Genomic DNA, 12,849 nt, shown 5'->3' with positions numbered 1-12,849 from the left:
ATAAAGACACATCATTTTATAATTCCTCGTGGCCTGACTCATTGCTAGTCTGGGACCTGAAGAGGGTTTTTGTCATTTACCTCAGTCAAAACATGACAGCGATTTGCCCAATGCTATAAAGAGAGCAAATTTACTGACATTTATTTACTTTATAAATATTATTATCTCACCTGATTGAGGAAGGAAAAGGGCAACCAAAAGCAGTTTGAAAAAAAATTGTTTGAGCAATTTGGTTCTTTTTGTCAGTTTCTGGTTCCCAGTTGGTAACTTTGGGGAAAAGAAATGACCAATTTGTTTGGATGGGTTTGTGTAGGTTTCTCCTTGGTAACTGGTAGTCACAGCGTTTCCTACCTCTTGCATAATTGAGAAAATCATCAACAGATTTTTTTTATTTAAGCCAGTCCGAAAAGTGATGGATGATTTCTTGAACATACATATGTGTGACATGCACGTTATATACACTAGACAGAAGACAGATATTTTAAAAAATCATGGACAACGTACAGCAGTAAAAATGAACCTAAACTCCAAAAAGAAAACCAAAATAGTACATAGGATTACCCAATCAGTAAATTTAGTTGACTCCTACAAGTTGAAAAACAAGCCTCAATAACTTTTAGTCTCAACTAAATTCAGAAAGAAGGAAATAAAGAGGCATATGTATTAGCACCTTTGCATCCTCAAGATATTGCATAGAGCATCACAGCCAACAAACCACTAGGAAAAACAATAAAAATAAAACCGGATGGACCACCCAGCATCAACCTCAGCACCGGATTCGGACATGGCAAAGGCACACTCCCAGTCAACCCTGCAAAGTCCTCCTCACTAACATCTGGGGACTTGTGCCAAAATTGGGAGAGCTGTCCCACAGACTAGTCAAGCAACAGCCCGACATAGTCATACTCACAGAATCATACCTTTCAGCCAACATCCCAGACTCCTCCATCATTATCCTTGTGTATGCCCTGTTCCACCAGCAGGACAGACCCACCAGAGAAGAAGTGGCCCTGGGAGTCCTCAACATTGACTCCGGACCCCATGAAGTCTCATGGCATCAGGTCAAACATGGACAAGGAAACCTCCTGCTGATTACCACCTACTGTCCTCCCTCAGCTGATGAATCAGTACTCCTCCATGGTGAACACCACTTGGAAGAAGCACTGAGTGTATCAAGGGCACAGAATATACTTTGGGTGGGGGACTTCAATGTCCATCACCAAGAGTGGCTCGGTAGCACCACTACTGACCAAGCTGGCCGAGTCCTAAAATACATAGCTGCCAGACTGGACCTGCAGCAGATGGTGAAAATCAACAGGAGGGAAAAACCTACTTGACCTCGTCCTCACCAATCTACCTGTCGCAGATGCATTTGTCCATGACAGTATTGGTAGCAGTGACCACTGCACAGTCATTGTGGAGACGAAGTCCCGTCTTCACACTGAGGACACACTCCATCGTGTTGTGTGGCACTACCACCGTGATAAATGGGATAGATTCAGAACAGGTCTAGCAGCTCAAAACTGGGCATCCATGAGGCGCAGCAGAATTGTATTCCACCACAATCTGTAACCTCATGGCCCGGCATAGCCCTCACTCTACCATTACCATCAAGCCAGGGAAACAAACCTGGTTCTATGAGGAATATAGAAGAGCATGCCAGGAGCAGCACCAGACATACCTAAAAATTAGGTGCCTTCCTGGTGAAGCTACAACAAAGGACTACAGGCATACTAAACAGCAGACGCAACATGCTGTAGACAGAGCTAAGGGATCCCACAACCAACGGATCAGATCAAAGCTCTGCAGTCTTGCCAAATCCAGTCATTGACAATTAAACAACTAAGGGGAGGTGGAGGCTCCATGAACATTCCCATCCTCAATCATTAGCAAAGTGATGGAAGGTGTCGTTGACAGTGCCATTAAGTGACACTTACTCACCAATGCTCAGTTTGGGTTCCGTCAGGGCCACTCGGCTCCAGCCCTCATTACAGCCTTGTTCCAAACATGGACAAAAGATCTGAATTACAGAGGTGAGGTGAAAGTGACTGCCCTTGGCATCAAGGCAGTAGTTGACAGAGTGTGGCATCAAGGAGCCCCAGTAGAATTAAAGTCAATGGGAATCAGGGGGGAAACTCTCCACTAGCTGGAGTCATACCTAGCACAAAGGAAGATGGTAGTGGTTGCAGGAGGTCAATCATCTCAGCCCCAGGACACTGCTACAGGAGTTCCTCAGGGCAGTGTCCTAGGCCCAACTATCTTCAGCTGCTTCATCAATGACCTTCCCTCCATCATAAGTTCAGATGTTTTGGATGTTCACTGATGATTGCACAGTGTTCAGTTCCATTCGCTAATCCTCAGATAATACAGCAGTCCATACCCGCATAAAGCAAGACCCGGACAACACTCAGGCTTGGGCTGCTAAGTGGCAAGTAACATTCACGCCACACAAGTGGCAGGCAATGACCATCTCCAACAAGAGAGAATCTGGCCTCCTCCCTTTGACATTCAACGGCACTACCATCGCCCACCCCCAACATCCTGGGGGTCACCATTGACCAGAAACTTAACTGGACCAGCCACATAAATACTGTGGCAACAAGAGCAGGTCACAGGCTAGATATTCTGTGGCGAGTGTCTCACCTCCTGACTCCCCAAAAACCTTTCCACCATCTACAAGGCACAAGTAAGGAGTGTGATGGAATACTCTCCACTTGCCTGGATGAGTGCAGCTCCAATAACACACAAGAAGCTCGACACCATCCAGGACAAAGCAGCCCATTTGATTGGCACCCCATCCACCACTTTAACCATTCACTCCCTCCACCACTGGCGAACCGTGGCTGCAGTGTGTATCATCTACAAGATGCACTGAGGCAACTCGCCAAGGCTTCTTCGGCAGCACCTCCCAAACCCGCGACCTCTTCCACCAAGAAGGTCAAGGGCAGCAGGTGCATGGGAACACCACCACCTCCAAGTTCCCCTCCAAGTTACACACCATCCTGACTTGGAAGTATATTGCTGATCCTTCACCGTCGCTGGGTCAAAATTCTGGAACTCCCTCCCTAATAGCAATGTGGCTCACCACCACCTTTTCAAGGGAAATAGGAATGGGCAATTGCCAGCAACGCCCACATCCCAGGAATGAATTTCAAAAAATATATTTTTGAAGTGTAGTCATGGCAGGCAGATGCAGCAGCTAATTTGCACAATGCAAGATCTCACAAACAGCAATGGGTTGAGTTAATCTGTTTTGGTAGTGTTGGGTGAGAGATAAATTTTGGTTGAACAATGATCTTTGACGCCCACCTGCAAACAGGACTTCAGTTTAATATTTTCATCTCAGATGATGGCATCTCTGACAATGCAGCAGCCCCTCAATATTGCACTGAAATGTCAGCTTAGAATATGTGCTCAAGTCTTAAGAGTTGGGCTTGAAACCACAAACTTATGACTTGGAGGCAAGAATGTAACAAGCCGGCACTTCATTCACTTCTTGGTTGCGCCATTGTAGGTAATTTAATGCACTCTGTGGGCCAAGAACATTAGTCAGGGCCACTCCTGTTCCACATAAGCACAACTCCCAGCAACCAGTATCGTTCATACTCATTATGGAGAATTCCAGGTAGCCCTGCTTACGCAATCACTTTTGTATTTTTTGAAGGATAGTACAAGTTAAGATGAACTTTAATTGCTGATGTTATGTTGTGGCTGCCAAAAAAAAAATCACCATTATAAAAAGGAGCATTAGGGACAATTAAATTCCACAGTCCTTTATTGATTATTCGACGTGGAGACAGTAGAAGAACACAGATACTGCCAGATTGTTTTGGTAGGATTTCATAACTGCACACAATAAACATTTCACATGGGAGCAGGGATATTTTTTATCATAATTATGTTTTCTAGGGCCTGGGTTATAGTGAGTGCTTTTATTAAATGAAATGTATGTTTTGCCTAAAACTCTGCAGCACACAACAAGAACGAGAAAAGAGCCCTTGAGATCACTCCTAAAAACCCATTTACAATTAGCGCTGTAACACCCTCCCAAATTAATGAACTTCTTCAGCAATATGAACAAGTAAAATTTCCAAGAAATAAAAAACTGGGACATTTCCCACCTGATCCCAAAGGTAAATCAGGTGAAAAATATCAGAATATCAATCTAATGTTACAAGTTAAATGTTCGCTCTGGTTGTATTTTAGCTGTCAAACCTCCGCTGCCAGCGAGGCAGGATCAGGGGTCCATACAATGGGATTATAACTAGAACTAATAGTTTGCACAGCACGAGATCCCACAACAGATCGCAAATTTCTATACTTACCGTATGTAGCGTGATTTGCTGCCAGAGTATCGTAATTTTGCATAGTCTCTAGAAGCTGTAAATATGATCCAAGAACAAACCACTTGCCCTACTTGTTGCCTTTAATCCCATTCACCAATTATTCAGCCAGCTGCTTCTTCAACAGGTTTTTACACAGCATTAACTGGTTTGAATGGGTGTTTATGCTGCATAGCTTTCTTCATTCTGTTTTTTAGCTTCACTGAAAGCTTGCTAATTGAGTATTCATGCTCATTATTTTTGTAATTAGTTTAAGATAAATAATCTCCATTATGTCTTTGAGCATTACTTAAAGTGGTTATATCCAATTTTTAACCTCCCTTTTCTCCAATTTTCAGTTGCGTGTGCGCCTTATAACTTAAAACCCAAGTCCTCAAATTTGCTCTTCAAGTTACGTTCCCAAAACAACATTTTAATTATAGCTTTACCAGCAGGTTATATAGGATTGAAATGACACTGCGGTTCTCCAACTCTGGATGTTTGTGCATCCCCTACTCACTTCACCCCACCATTGGCAACTATGCCTTCAGTCGTCTAGGCCCTAAAGCTCTAAAATTCCCTCCCTAAATTTCTCCGCCTCTCCCTCCTCCTTCAAGATGCTCCTTAAAACCTACCTCTTTGACCAAGCTATTAGTCACCCCCAATCTAATATCCCCTCGTTTGGCCTGGCCCCAATTTTTGTCTGATTGCAATCCTGTGAAGAACCTTGGAATATTTTCCTATGTTAAAAAGGTGCTATATAAGTGCAAGTTGTTTGTGGAAATGGAAGCTATGTAAGAAAACTGAAATAAAGTGAAGGAATCACCATGTGTAAGGGATAATGGATAAATAATGCAGAGGTTCAGGAATGTTCTAAACAGAGGACTCATAGGTAACCTCGTCAGACACGAGTGAGGTCACTAAAGATGCCAGTTAAATGAAGTAAGACGTAAACTAATCAAGGAGATGAGACAGGATGTGGAATAGGGTAAACTAATCATCAGGATGCAGGGACAGTAACAAATGTGTAATCAAAGAGATGGGACAGATTATAGGATAGTATAAGCCAGGAGGAAAAAACCGCAGATAGGAAGCGAGGACCTAGGAGCAACACTCGACAGCAGGGACCTGGGGACAGAAACCCTACGTAGAGGTTTGGACAGAGATTGATCACCTTGGACCAAATCGGGTAATATCAATATAAGTTGTGAGTCTTATATTTTGGAATTGTACTTTAAATAATGAACGGTGTTTGTTGAGCATTTATTAAAGATAAATCTTTGTACACAAAATCTGTTGCCTGTGTGTTTGTTCAGACCAAAACTTACATTTGAACCCTAAAAAGGAAAACTGCGAACCTATTTGTTCGATCTTTCGAACATCTAGCGAAATTTGAGCAACATTGTTGTTAACCCAGTCGATGACAACTTCCTATTCACAGTATATTTTCAATGACTGGTTCATGACAGCCAAATTATTTTTCCTCCTTTGCCAATTAGCATATATGTGGTTTTAAAAAATGAACCCTTTAACATTATTTGCAAATAACGTGAAACATTTTTTTCATGTTAAAATCCATCTGCTGTTACTCAGCCCATCTTTACAACTGGTCCACATATCACCATGTTAAAATAGGGCCCAACGTCGTTGGTAGCATGCTCAACTCGGAGGCAAAAGCTTGTGGATCCCAGCTTGACACAAGGAGCCGAGCACATAATCTAGGCTGACATTCCCGTGCTGCTCAAGGTAATGCAGCAATATCAGAAGTGCCATTAAATAAGTCTGTTCTGGCAATTTGTTCAAAAGTCCCGTGGCACTATAAGAACAGGGAGGTCACCTGGTGTCCTAGCCAACATTCCTTCATCAATCAATGCCACCCAAAACAGATTAACTGGTAATTCACCTCTGTCTAAAAATAGGTCTCGGTGTACACGTTTTACATCTTTCTTGCAAATGTGCATTAACCAGGGATCCAGACTATTCTCTCATTTAGTTTCTTTATATCATAGAACCACTTCAAGAAGCAGCAGTATTCTAATCCCCAGAGCTGCTGATCTTGCAGGGAAACTTTCTGAGCACCACAGGAACAATCAAACAAGCACGCATGCTGCTTCATTTCTGGCCCAACTTACATGGGTAGGCAGAGCACTCAAACTGCCGGTTACCAGAAAAACATGGTGGCATTTTCAGGTGTTTCGAAAACAACAGTGTGCCTCAAAGGGGGCACTGTATTCATCATCTGGCCATGTAGTAGCTTGGTGTATTTCAGAAGTACAAGTAGTGCAAGAAGGCATCACTCTACAGTGACAGTGATGCAGCAAAGAGGTTGGAGACTTGTAGTGCCCAGAGTGATAATAATCTTGAATTCTTCAAAAACAGATCGTTGTAGGAGGAGACTAACAAATGAGGCTTCATAGTCAACAGAGCAGTATAAACAAACAGCGGCCAGCAAGGGCACACTGCATTGTAAGTGATTGCTTTAACAGGCAAAATTTTAATTTTCTACACACTGGACAGAAACCAGATGAAAAATGCAACTGAACTATTTTTGCTGATACAGTGGGATTAAGTACAACTGGACCACATATATTCTGCAGGGCTGAATTTGCTGATGTAATTTTTACATTGGTACAAGTAAAGCAATATACAGTACAGTACATTTAAACAACAGAGCAAGTGCAGCGGAAATGCATCTGCAAGTTCCATTTTTCTTCCAAGCAACTAATTTATGCAAATTTATTCCAACCGCAAAATTTCTTTATGCATTCTTTTCTAAACTTTGCTATCTACGGTCACAATACACTGGTGTGATTTAAGACGGTTACTAAGTAACCTTACATGATTGTTGCAATAAGAATCTCCCTCCCTCATGCTCACATAGTTCTTCATCTACCACAACCATTTATTTTCTTAGCTCAGTACACACAGAGATACACTGAATTATGGTTGTCTGTAACCCATCCCTGCCATCAAACTTTGCTTAAAAAAACATAAATTACCAAGCCGTGCACTTATGCACTTGCAGGCACTTCAAAAACAAGGCAAAGGAAACACTGAATAGAGAGTTCAATCATCTGGTCCCAAGTACATGTGGATAGCAGCAGGTAGGAAAAATACTGTCTACTCTACAAATTTGCTGGTACATTTACATTGAGTGTGGGCACACTCAGTGGTTTCCACAATCTTAATTAAAAGGAACCTCTTATCCTAGAGGACTATTTTAACTCTCTCAGGCCTCCAACACTGACTATTACTATATTAGATTTCAGGGTGTCATTTTGTTAGCGTGAAAGAATCTGCAGTAAACAGACCAGCTGCTTAAGTGCCAGTTTATGTAAACTAGACCATCCTGCACTAGTTTGCTCACAACGGGAGCTTGTTCTGAAATGAGGTCAACATGGATTTGTCCAGGCACTTCCCTACAAATAAGGTCAACCCCAAAAAATGCTCACTTAATTTGAGGAAATTTCTTCATCAGATAGCTATGCCTTTTCTTGTATACATGTATTAGTGGTATGCCTTAATTTGGCCTTGTTCAAGATAGTTGTTTTTTTGGAGATTAGTTAGCATAACAGTCTAAGACAACTGTAACAAGGACAGATCTCTAACAAGTTTGAACCTGGTGATTGCTTGAAGTATCTGAAAGGTTTGGGGAAATTGTACCGAGATACCAAGAGGCAACAGATTTCCCATAGGTTAAAGAATGCTGCAGGAACTGTAATTCAGCAAATATTACTGAATTATGCAATTTAACTTCTGTATAGGTGGGCTAGAGTTCCCTGGAACACATCTGCTAGCGAGTTCCACAGGCAGAAGCGGTGATAGGTGAAGCTTTACCCTTGATGCGACTTCCACACTTTTTGATTTGAAACAAACCAGTGTTCCTGGAATAAAATTAGGATCTGATGTAAACACAACCAACTCAAGTCTGGTCAAAATGTTGTGTAAAAGTGAATGTCCAGTTAAATCTCCTTGGTAAACACAGAAATGTACTCTGGCACAAAGAACATGCTCATGTCTGCTGGCTATATGGCTTTGGACTTCAAGGAGTTCAGGCAAGTACAAATGGGTTCTCTCGAAAAACTGCTGAAAGAGCCTACAATATTCCATCACTGAGCGTATACATCTTTTTACAGCATCAAAGGTTAACAGCAGCAAGTAGTGTCGAGCTCTCTAAAGGAGCACCAAGTTTAGAGTAGTCTAGTGTAGAGCAGATGTGATTAATTACCAATGCCAAGAAAGATCAACCCTTGGAAGTGAAACCATTTTGTAATTTTATACAGAAGAACAGTTGAGTTCATCATCATTGAGACATGCATGATCCAGTTGTATTATCTACAAGTGCCTCCTGATTTGGGACTGGAATCTCTTCCTAAACTCCACCATTTTGTTACATTTCTCCCCACTTACTAAAGTCATCTCGTCACCTTCAGTCATTTCTCCCAACTCTTGCTTTGTGCCTGAACCTTTTCCCATCTGCTTGGGATATTTTGCTATGCTAAAGGCATTACACAAGTGTAGGTTATTGTGGCCGCTGCTGATCATTGAGATGGCTAGTTGTCACTCTAAAAGGGTGATGTTATCAGAAAGGCAAATGTCACTTTTGCTGAAGAATTAATGAAAAAAGGAAAAACTAGTTCTGGAGGAGCCTGCAATGCAATAAAGACAACTATCTTCATTTATTATAACCTATTTACATCCTCACAGGAAGTTGCAAATCCAGTTCAACAGCTCATCAACTATTCCTGCACATGGTCAGCTCCTGATCTTAGCCATGTCAAGGACTACTGCTACAAGTTTGTGCGTAGTGCTATAAATAAATCTATTTGCTCAGATGCTAAACTCTTGACAAGTTAGATTACTGTGAATGAGATAGTGCAGTTGTTTCTTATTCACTCACGAGATCCATGATCCTTTCACACAATTAGAAGAGTTATTGGGCTGTAATTGCCAGTGTTGACTCTCCTACTGAACATATATATGGCAGAGAATCGGAAGAATCAAGAGTGAAAGTCAGAAAAAAATAAGCATTTGTTATTTGATAACAATCCCTCTTCCAACATTCAGGCCAACCTAGCTCACATACCAACTGCAAGCAGGATCTCCCAAAGTACATCACAGTCAATAAAGTGCTTTTGAAGTGTAGTCACCAGTGCAATGTAGAGAAATGTGGCAGTCAATTTGCACACAGCAAGATCTCATCAATTGCAATGAGCTAAATGATGTTTTAGTGATGTTGGTTGAGAGATAAATGTTGGCCAGGACAACTCCACTGGTCTTCAAATAGGGCCATGGGATCTTTTACATCCACTCAAGATGGCAGACAGGGCCCAGATTTAATGTCTCATTTGAAAGATGACACCTCAAGAGAGTGCAGCACTCCTTTAGAAAGGCACTGAAGTATCAGCCTAGATTATGTGCCCAAATCTTTGGAGTGGAGCATGAACTCAACCTTCTGACTCAAAGGAAAGAGTGCAACACAGAGCCAAGGGAGACACCTAGTAATGGCTTCCAAGTGAAAATAATAAATCACAGTAAGAGGAAACTTTCAAGTAGACTTCAATTTGAAATTTTAGCTGGTTATACAGGAGTATTTTCTTCAGTGCATCGGAACTACACAAATGCTGACCGCGTGTTTACAAATAAATAAAGTTGAATCTCCCATCCTTCCTAGAGAAGACAAGTTTAGAATCAGAATTTGATGTCAACTAGCTTATTCCTCCAATCTTCAGCTAGGCATGAGATCAGGAACTCTCAGTCAATCCCCTACTCAGCCAACCCTTCAAAGCTTCTCATAACATGCCAACAGGGGACCAGACCCACCCAGTAATGAATATTTTAGAAATTTATCACCATCAATAGTCTGAGATGAATGCCGACTAGGTCTTTTGACTTGATTTTTAAATATTCCAGTATTAGCTCTCTCAGCTTCAGGTACTCCTATGGACTCCATGCTGCTACCTCCAGCTTAAATACTTCTGCAGGACACAGCTACACTTAAAGGTCCATGAGCCACACTGAAGCTCCACTCCAGCCAATTTTACCACATTGCCACCATTTGTATTTTGTTTGGTGCCAGATCAAAAAAGGTAAGTTTTCAAGAGGGTGAGGAGCAAAATAGGTAACAGAGGAAGAATGGACCAAAGTATGGAACCATACCCTCACAACTACCACCTACAACAAGATATAAGGGCTAGCTCAAGAGAACACATAGAGCTTACTACACCCCACATTTAATGCACAAATTCCACTGTGTTCTATGGCCTGCAGTCAGAAGGGCCCACTTCTACACACCCTCCTTCTGCCCCCTCATTCAACTTTTCAAGATTGCAATTTAAAAGGCAATAAAACAAGGCAAGCATTACAAGTCCTCCAGATGCTTCCTCGGCCCACCCACGAGAGAGAAATCCTTCTATAATACAGGGTCTAGATAGTCACTACCCACAAGAGAGAGAAATCCTTCTACAATACAGGGGCTAGATAGTCAGTACCCACAAGAGAGAGAAATCCTTCTATAATACAGGGTCTAGATAGTCACTACCCACAAGAGAGAGAAATCCGTCTACAATACAGGGTCTAGATAGTCAGTACCCACAAGAGAGAGAAATCCTTCTACAATACAGGGTCTAGATAGTCACTACCCACAAGAGAGAGAAATCCTTCTACAATACAGGGGCTAGATAGTCACTACCCACAAGAGAGAGAAATCCTTCTACAATACAGGGTCTAGATAGTCAGTACCCACAAGAGAGAGAAATCCTTCTATAATACAGGGTCTAGATAGTCACTACCCACAAGAGAGAGAAATCCCTCTACAATACAGGGTCTAGATAGTCAGTACCCACAAGAGAGAGAAATCCTTCTACAATACAGGGTCTAGATAGTCACTACCCACAAGAGAGAGAAATCCCTCTACAATACAGGGGCTAGATAGTCACTACCCACAAGAGAGAGAAATCCTTCTACAATACAGGGTCCAGATAGTCACTACCCACAAGAGAGAGAAATCCTTCTACAATACAGGGTCTAGATAGTCAGTACCCACAAGAGAGAGAAATCCTTCTACAATACAGGGTCTAGATAGTCACTACCCACAAGAGAGAGAAATCCTTCTACAATACAGGGTCTAGATAGTCACTACCCACAAGAGAGAGAAATCCCTCTACAATACAGGGTCTAGATAGTCACTACCCACAAGAGAGAGAAATCCTTCTACAATACAGGGTCCAGATAGTCACTACCCACAAGAGAGAGAAATCCTTCTACAATACAGGGTCTAGATAGTCACTACCCACAAGAGAGAGAAATCCTTCTACAATACAGGGTCTAGATAGTCACTACCCACAAGAGAGAGAAATCCTTCTACAATACAGGGTCCAGATAGTCACTACCCACAAGAGAGAGAAATCCTTCTACAATACAGGGTCTAGATAGTCACTACCCACAAGAGAGAGAAATCCTTCTACAATACAGGGTCCAGATAGTCACTACCCACAAGAGAGAGAAATCCTTCTACAATACAGGGTCTAGATAGTCACTACCCACAAGAGAAAGAAATCCCTCTACAATACAGGGGCTAGATAGTCAGTACCCACAAGAGAGAGAAATCCCTCTACAATACAGGGTCTAGATAGTCAGTACCCACAAGAGAGAGAAATCCTTCTATAATACAGGGTCTAGATAGTCACTACCCACAAGAGAGAGAAATCCTTCTACAATACAGGATCTAGATAGTCACTACCCACAAGAGAGAGAAATCCTTCTACAATACAGGGGCTAGATAGTCACTACCCACAAGAGAGAGAAATCCCTCTACAATACAGGGTCTAGATAGTCACTACCCACAAGAGAGAGAAATCCTTCTATAATACAGGGTCTAGATAGTCAGTACCCACAAGAGAGAGAAATCCTTCTATAATACAGGGTCTAGATAGTCACTACCCACAAGAGAGAGAAATCCTTCTACAATACAGGGTCTAGATAGTCAGTACCCACAAGAGAGAGAAATCCCTCTACAATACAGGGTCCAGATAGTCACTACCCACAAGAGAGAGAAATCCCTCTACAATACAGGGTCTAGATAGTCAGTACCCACAAGAGAGAGAAATCCTTCTACAATACAGGGTCTAGATAGTCACTACCCACAAGAGAGAGAAATCCTTCTACAATACAGGGTCTAGATAGTCACTACCCACAAGAGAAAGAAATCCCTCTACAATACAGGGTCTAGATAGTCACTACCCACAAGAGAGAGAAATCCTTCTACAATACAGGGTCTAGATAGTCACTACCCACAAGAGAGAGAAATCCTTCTACAATACAGGGGCTAGATAGTCACTACCCACAAGAGAGAGAAATCCTTCTACAATACAGGGTCTAGATAGTCACTACCCACAAGAGAGAGAAATCCTTCTACAATACAGGGGCTAGATAGTCACTACCCACAAGAGAGAGAAATCCCTCTACAATACAGGGTCTAGATAGTCACTACCCACAAGAGAGAGAAATCCTTCTACAATACAGGGTC

At 42.0% G+C, this 12,849-nt stretch overlaps 1 protein-coding gene across 4 annotated transcripts in view; it reads right to left on the bottom strand.

The window, feature by feature from the left end:
• gldc (glycine dehydrogenase (decarboxylating)) overlaps positions 1 to 12,849 on the bottom strand; it is a 146,138-nt gene that overhangs the window by 112,626 nt on the left and 20,663 nt on the right. The window lies entirely within an intron of this gene.

The sequence above is a fragment of the Somniosus microcephalus genome, chromosome 1 (assembly GCF_052327205.1).
Source record: "Somniosus microcephalus isolate GS21.2 chromosome 1, FLI_Smic_1.0, whole genome shotgun sequence".
NCBI classification, from domain to species: Eukaryota; Metazoa; Chordata; class Chondrichthyes; order Squaliformes; family Somniosidae; genus Somniosus; species Somniosus microcephalus.
Note: the sequence above shows the minus strand (reverse complement) of the source record. Positions and strands in the feature narration are given on the sequence as shown.